Here is an 8,067-nt window from a genome sequence, read left to right on the forward strand (position 1 = left end):
CCCTGTTTCCCGGCCATTTGAGGGTCCAGGGCCAATGTGTGGGGTGCCATAGGGATTGGGAGACAGTCATGTTTTCCATTCCAGGGAGGTTCCTGCCTTCCTTTGCAGACACCTGTCTTTTAAACCAGAACATGCTTAAAACATTTTTATGAAAGAAACATAATTGGCTTTGGTGTGATTTTGTTTTCTGAAGTACATGATCTGATATATATCACTTGATGCCAACATACATGCTACTCAGGGAAAACCAGTGATTGTTACCCTATCTCAGTTTTTGTTTTCCTTTGACACACTTTTAAAGAAGCATTACCTTTACAATCAAATACGTCTTACTAACTTTGTTGCTGGTTAACCTTTATTTAATGCATTCTTTAACACATTTGAATATTGTGCTGTCTTTAATATTCTACAGGTAGGTTATCAGTGCACTGTGTAGAAATCAATAGAGTATTTGGCCACTGCTGTGCACCATCTCCATTTCATGTAAATATTTTACTGTGAAACCTTCACTAATTGTTTGCAAATATTGCTGCAAAACACAATAATGTCTTTTTAATTGTAACATAAGAGAAACACCTTACAGGAATGTGCCTCAATGTTTCCATGCACTTGAAGCTGACAGTATGAAGTAATTCGCTCTAAAACTCCTGATCTGAAACTCTTCTCACGTGAAAGACTTTTGCTATAAACCTCTCAAAAATCAAATCATGGTTTATCAGTTCTCTTCATTTTGAAATCAGCTGTGTGCTAAGCAACTAGCAGGAAATGCCCATTCTTACTCTTTATTTAGTTGTGGATAAAGTGAAATTTATCAAAGCTGATACTAAAACTATGAGCTGCAAATGATACATTACCAATGTTTGCATCATTTTATTTTTCTTTTTTTTTTAATAAGTATTCTACAACAACTGCATTGGTACCCAAAAGTAAATGGCATAGTTTTTTGCTTTCAACTCTTACCAAGAAGGTACTGAATATGTTTTGCTGCTTCTATGCTTTGGTGCATCTGTGACTGAAATAAAGAAAAAATGAGCCCTTTTTACCCACTCCTTCAATTACTTTTCAGTTGAGAGTACCACTAAAACATTCTTGGCAATACACAAGATTTTTGCTCTACAATATCCTTTTAAAGACTCTCAACAGACTCTCAAACAGCAAGATTTAAGCTAAAAACAAATTTACTTTTGTTTCCTCCAGGTTAATTTCATTTTACATTTTAAGAGTACAGAAAATTTATGGGAAATATTCAAGACCTGCTTTAGTTAAAGTCCTTACATTTGCAAATACAACTATCTGTAGAGTATTTAAGGCATTTTTATCTTCCTCCATGTAGTAAAGGAATGAATGTTTGACTGGTGTTGAGTGTATTGCTCTGAGGGAGTGCGTTTTGGAGGAAAATACTGGGCCAGATCCATCTGCCTCAGAGCACAGGAAAGGTGCAGTGAAAAAAGGGCACAGGATCAGAAAGTCTGATTGCTTAATAGATATTGCAGATGAACACTTCATATAGTCCAGCTGCAGCTTGAAGAACTTATGGCCCAAGGGCAGCAATCAGTGGTGTGGCACAAAAGAGGGCAATAAATCTTAAACTTGCTATTGTACTGGAAAAAATATGATTGCAGCATCTTCAGTATTGTATTATTGCACATCTCCATTCCATTACATGACTGGGAACCTAACTCCTGCTACCTTTCACCATCACATATTATTCATGTTATGCCTCATACACACTGAAACACAGTCTGGTCAGAATAAAGTAGATTTTGCTTACAGTTAGTCTGGCAAGACACAGAGCACTAGAAAGGTCTCTAGTGACCTCTACATTATGGAAAAAGAGAAGAATTAAAATACAAGAAATTTATTTTTGAAATGCTATCACAGATCAGTGAAAATAGCATAATCTTTGAAGGCTAGAAAATATATCAATAGCTTATGATAGTCAAGCTAATCGTCTTGTGTTCCTTAAGGAACAGTTATTACGCTTATATTTTTGCTTAGGAAAGAAGGAAACAAACATGATTTGCAAAGTCAAGAGTCTGTTGTCAACACAGGTAAATTCTTGACAGGCTCATTAAAGATTTTTCAGGTCAGATTTAATAATTACAAAGAAAAAAAAAAAAGAAAACAATGCTATTACAAGGAAAAAAACCCATGTCTATTGTAGACAGCCAAAGTTCTTATAACAATTCCTAACATTCACCTCCCTGGTGTTTTGCTCACCCTTCAGTGTTTTCCACAGGTCTTTAGATGGTTTGGTTCGGTGTGATGGGAGTTGTTTGTTTGCTTTGTTACCCCTGCAACTGGTTTTTCCCAACCTCCCAGGTCAGTGTATTTTTAGCTGACCAACACTGACTTGTTTACAACCCTGAAGTTTCCAGTGTCATCTTGCGCCTCCCCCCACTCCTATCATTCCAACACTGTAGTCCCCTGCATTGCATTATTATGATAAGGGCATAAACATTTCATTTTACCTGCTTGTTACCACTTCTATGTGTTATGATTGAAGTGCTTATTACCAATTATTACTGTGTGTTATGATTGTATCCCAAAATTATATAAAATTACCAAAAAATAAAACACAGAAACATAGAATATCTCCATTTAAAAGGGATCCATAAAAATCTTTGAGTCCAGCTCCCCAGTCCCCACAGGACTACATAAAGCATGTGGCTTAAGTAGTTGTTTAGATGTCCTTGAACATTGGCAGGTTTGTGGCTGTGACCACTTCCCTGGAGAGCCTGTTCCAGTGACTGACCAGCCTTTCTGTGAAGAACCTTTTCCTTATGTCCAATCTGAACTTCCCCTTATCCAGATTCATTCAATTTCCTCACATCCTTCTGCCTATCACTGGTCACCAGAGTGGAAATCAGTACATTAGAGAAGTCCCTCCTGATCATTATAAGATTGTTGTTGTAGGTAAGCAAAGTAAAACACTTTGTTACAGGAATGCTAAAGCAAGCTGAACAAAGCCTGACAAGTCCAGAAAATTTGCAAAATCAGAATAAAGTCCATGTTCTGCTGCTAGTCATAGCAATAATGTATTTACTGAGCCTGAGCTACTTGTCTACATGGGTCCTAAGTATTTAGAAATGTGAAAGTAACTCATCCTAATATTACTTATTGCTTACTACTCTTCAAGATATTTAACCAATTTAGCATTCAATTCTCCTATGTAATGTGTAAATCCTTATCTTGCTTTTAAGTGCAGAGGTCACAAAGGTCAGTAGCAAAATCCAAATGTAGAGCAATCATTGTAGATTAATTATTATTAAATGCTTAGCATAAAGCAGACAACTTTTAGCTTACTATTACATGCAGTACATTCTTTCATTGTTGTCAGATTTAAAGGCTTACATTTATCTGCATTGGGTCTGTATTGAGTCAGTATTTCTGTGCTGTCCTTTCTCATTACAGAAGCTTTTTTTTTTCCTTCTCCTGTACGTGCACTTTAAAGGTGTGTAATTAACTGGTTGCAAGTCATTAGGCAGTTGATGAAGGGTGAATGAGGTGCTGATTTGTTTTCTTTATTTATATGTTTCCCATAATACTCTGTTGAGAGCAGGATGTGAAAGCATTTTTACCCTTTGTATTGTTCTTTGTTTCATCAGAGTAAGAAGTGGTTTGTGAAACCATTTGGAATTCCTCAAATTCCATTAAACATTAGTGTTCAGGTAAGCCTAAATCAAAAACACAGTAAGTGCCATATGAACAAGCATTGCTGTCCCTGACACAAATAACCAGGTTAAGGAAGTACTTTCTTTCTAACTAGAGCAGTGTATCTGACCACTCTGAGCTTGTTGTTTAATAATATGCTGGTTTTGAAGACCTAGACAATTCAGGAGCTGTATCTTGTTTATTACTCAGTCCTCCCCTACCTTTTAGGTTTTAACCAGAGAGAATAATAATAGTGTGGGGCAACCCATCTTTCAACCAAGCAGTAGGGAGAGAGACATTTTAAGACAGTTTCATTGCTGGGGTCTCACAAAGGCCCCCATTGTCTACTCTTTGTCAAAGGTGTCTACCGTGGAGAGTTTATAGCCACCTTTATTTTAACATTGCGTCTAACAAGCATAATAAATAGGTTGCACCATGAAAAGTCCATCCCCTTATGCATGTACCTCTGAAAACGTCTCTGGAAACCTCTCTGAAAAACACCACCCTTAATTATAGTGTACTAAGTAAAAATCAGCATGAGAGGTTTTCAGTGAGTGGGAGCTGAATTAGAAGTAGGGGAGCAGGCTGAGAGCTACCAAGACAGAAACAGCTGAAAGAGCAGAGGCATGAAAAAATTAAACCGAGTGCATGGTGGAGTGTATTTAAATGGCAAATAATAGTCTGGAGGAACTGGTAGGAGACAAGCAGGGGACAAGCAAGCAGAAACATAATACAAAGTGTGGATGAATATGAAAGACAAATGGCAAAAACAAAGAGACCTTTATAATTGGCAGAAAATTAAGCTGTGTAATCACAAAATCCTGCTGTGACCGAACTCCCGTGCAATTACCGAATGGACACATATCCCAAGCGCAGCACTTTGAAGAGTGTGGCAACACTTTCTGTGTCTTGTTTCCAGCTCAGCCCCTTTCCCCAGCCCGTCAGCAGCAGCTTGTGTGGTATCTTTGTTTTCTGCACGAGAACCCGGTAGGCAGAACCTCCCTGCGAGCAAACCCAAGGCTGGAGGGGCAGCTGTAATTAGCTCCTAGTCAGCACCATTAGTTCCTAGGGGCACCATCAAATCGTTCTCAAAAGGTTTTCTTCAGTAATGCTACACATAATTTCGTTCAATTTTCCCCCATCTATTGTTACTTTAGAAAGTATAATACATTCTTTTCTAAAATATTTAAAACAAGTATGCAACACAATGTTACAGGAGAGTAGTGGGTGTCACTGCTAGGGGCAATTGGCATTTCCATTTCCCTCTATTCAATATGTATTTTGAGGATCTTATTACAGGTTGTTAGGCCACCATGTTCTGAGCACATCTTGTTTGTTAAAACAATTTTTACTTCTAATAGTATAGCCTGGGCTGAGTTAAAATGTTTTCTAAATTACATAAGCACCATCTGAATCCAGAATCTCCAAAGAACAACTAGCTGCAGTCCTTTTGAAATCTCCCATGGGAAAAATTCCTTCCAAACATGAAATTAGAGCCAATAAACGACTAAGGCATCAGATGCAGAATTGAGACACTTAAATCCAGAGTTATTGTTCAAACACTGCTGCTTAGCTGTTGTATAACCTTGTGGATATTTCCTCATTTGACCTGCAAGTTCTTTGTGAAATCCTCCTTTTCTGCAAGCTACACTTGCACACAGCTAAATCACAGCACTGAACGGACAAGGCTTTTAAATCTGATATGAATTACCAGAGCATGACTTACATTTATCCCAAAGAATCAAAATTGTCAAAACATCTAACTTGCTTTAAAATAGCAGCATTTAGTGTACAAAGACCAATGTAGTTAGTGAAGTCTGCAGGGAAAGGGATTTTGATCCCAGTTTCCTCACTCAAATCTTTGGTTTCTTTCTGAAGCTCAGGAGTTTCTAGGGTTAATCCATACATCCCAGATTGACTCCATGTACAAGAGAGATATTGACTGCTGTTGCTAAAATGTAAAAGAAAATGGTAACTTAATACTGTAATTTAAACAGGTCCTTATTCTTTCAGAGTGCTTAATGCCGATTCTAAAATTTCCTGCTGGACCTCAAGGGTTGAAGACAAAATGAGTAATTTCCAAAACCTGATCAGGTTGGCATAAAGTTTAGCTGCGGTACTTTGTAGGAGACATTTCTCAGCTGTATAGTTTAATTTCATACCTCTGAGTCATATTCAAGTTGTTTGGATAGAAATTTTGAGTTATTAGGGACCTCCTTTGTAAAACACTTAGTCTGAAGGTTAATGAGTTTATATAAGGACACCTGAAATAACAACAATTATATGACTGAGTGGAACTGGGTTGCTTCTTGCCACCTATTCTTTCAGTATCTCTATACACACACACGTATTTTTACCAGTAAAATTTCTGGGTGTAATTTACCCAGCTATTCATCTGTCTGCCCACTTCTGTCCACACAACACATCTTGGTTTGTCCATTCTGCTGGGATTCTGTACCCTGGACAGACAAACTCCTTTGTGCCAGACCCACCTAAGCTACAGGACAGCAACAGGCAAAGAAGGCATGACAGAGTTATGGCTCTGGCTCACTTGTCACTGTTTGTCTGCTGGTCACACCGGTAAAACACACTGTAGTTTTCAGGGGCACATAAATTAGTCAAATCTAATGTAGCCATTTTTTACTATAGTGCATTTCAGTTCCCATCAGTTGGCCTTGGAGCCACTTACTTGAGACCTGATGTAAGATTTTTCTTTCAATGAGAAAAGGTCTCTTTTTAATTGCATACTTGATCATTTTAAAACATTTTAGAGACTCATTTTTTCAGGCTGCAATCTTGACATTCCTGCATGAACCATGAAAGCTGAAACTCACAAAAAACCAGCCTCATCAGGAGCTAAAAATATGAAATTTAATTGTAGTAATTAGGGAAAGCAATGGAAATTATTTTTAAGTTTTCCCTGACCTCAGTTACATGTATGCCTATATCCTCTTGCCTGAAGGCATTGCAGCACAGGTGTTTGGGTCTCTCATTAAAAGGAATCTCAGTGATAGAATCCCCTTAAAAACAGTCATGTTTTTAATTTGCTTATATTTGTACATTCACAAGGAAGCTTACAGGGCCCATTTTCTTTTGCAAAACTCATCGCAGATATCCATTAAAGTTCATACACATTGAAACTTTTAGGCTAGGCAAAAATTAATTTGGAACTTCAAGATCAAAAGATCATCATCTGAATATAATGTCTGCTGGTTAGCGTCCTAGAAAACTGAGAAAATATGTTCCGCTGTGGCTAGGCTGTGTCAATAAAAGGATGTAAATCCCTTGCAGGGAAGCAAATGTTGTAATATACTCTGGGTTTATGTACTTAGGGCTAGCTCTAGTACCAACTACAAGTACCTAGCCTTTATGTTTCTGCCTTGTCTCCTTCCCAGCCACAGGAATGCCTTGGCCTGATGGATGCACCAAGGGGCAGCTGGTCCTCAGAGCTGGCACTCGGAGCTGCTTGGTTTCCTCAGCCAATACTAAAGCTGCAGGACAGCTGTGGTTGGAGCAGCACCATTGGTAAGGCTTGTGTGCCTCAGTGCACTCAAGTGAAAGAGTCTCAAGTGCTGTGCTAAATCCTGCACCGAGGACAGGCACCTCCTGCATGAGCTCTTTTAATGAGCTGTGTGCTGTGGTACTTTACTGCTGGGGGTGATACAGGCGATGTCTAATTCACTGAAATGTTCACCCAGGGAGATAAACAAGTTGTGAGAGCTGCTCTCTGACTCTGCTTCAGCAGGCAACTTTTAAATGAAGAATGAAATTATCTAGGCAGAATGCAGGCAGGTATGTAATCACAGTGTCCTGCTCCCCCCAGAAACACACGAATTGAATTATGCTGTGTTTGACAATATGGCAAACTGCTGACTGTGTCACCTCAACGGAGAGAGCTGTACAAGGGGTGCTTTACCCTGTGCTGGGAACCTGTTAAGGAGAGCATTTTCATGTGCTGGGGAAGCTGCAGATGACAGAGTGCAGCAGAGTTTTTTCCAATGAGAGCAACTAGCATACCACACATAGAACGACTGAGACAAAAACAAGACATGACAAGGAAGAACAAATGCAGGTCTTCATTCATTTGGGTTTGATATTCATATGGGTTTAACTGGAAATGTGTCCCAGGCTCATTAACTAATATTTGCCACATTTAAAGTATATAGCATATAACATTAATACATGTCTACTAACCTCAACATAATTAACAGTACATAATATTTAATGTAAAATTTGGGAAGGGACTACTACTGCAGGTTTGCCCCAAGTAGTCATATGGTCTCCACAACCTTAATGACATTATGATAGTCTCAACAATGTTCAAAGATTTTCCTGGAAACTGCATATGGATGGACCCCTGACCAGCTAAGTACTTTAAGCATGGAACTACTGTGTGAAAGAGGAGGTACTGTC

The sequence above is a fragment of the Zonotrichia leucophrys genome, chromosome 1A (assembly GCF_028769735.1).
Source record: "Zonotrichia leucophrys gambelii isolate GWCS_2022_RI chromosome 1A, RI_Zleu_2.0, whole genome shotgun sequence".
Classification (NCBI taxonomy): Eukaryota; Metazoa; Chordata; class Aves; order Passeriformes; family Passerellidae; genus Zonotrichia; species Zonotrichia leucophrys.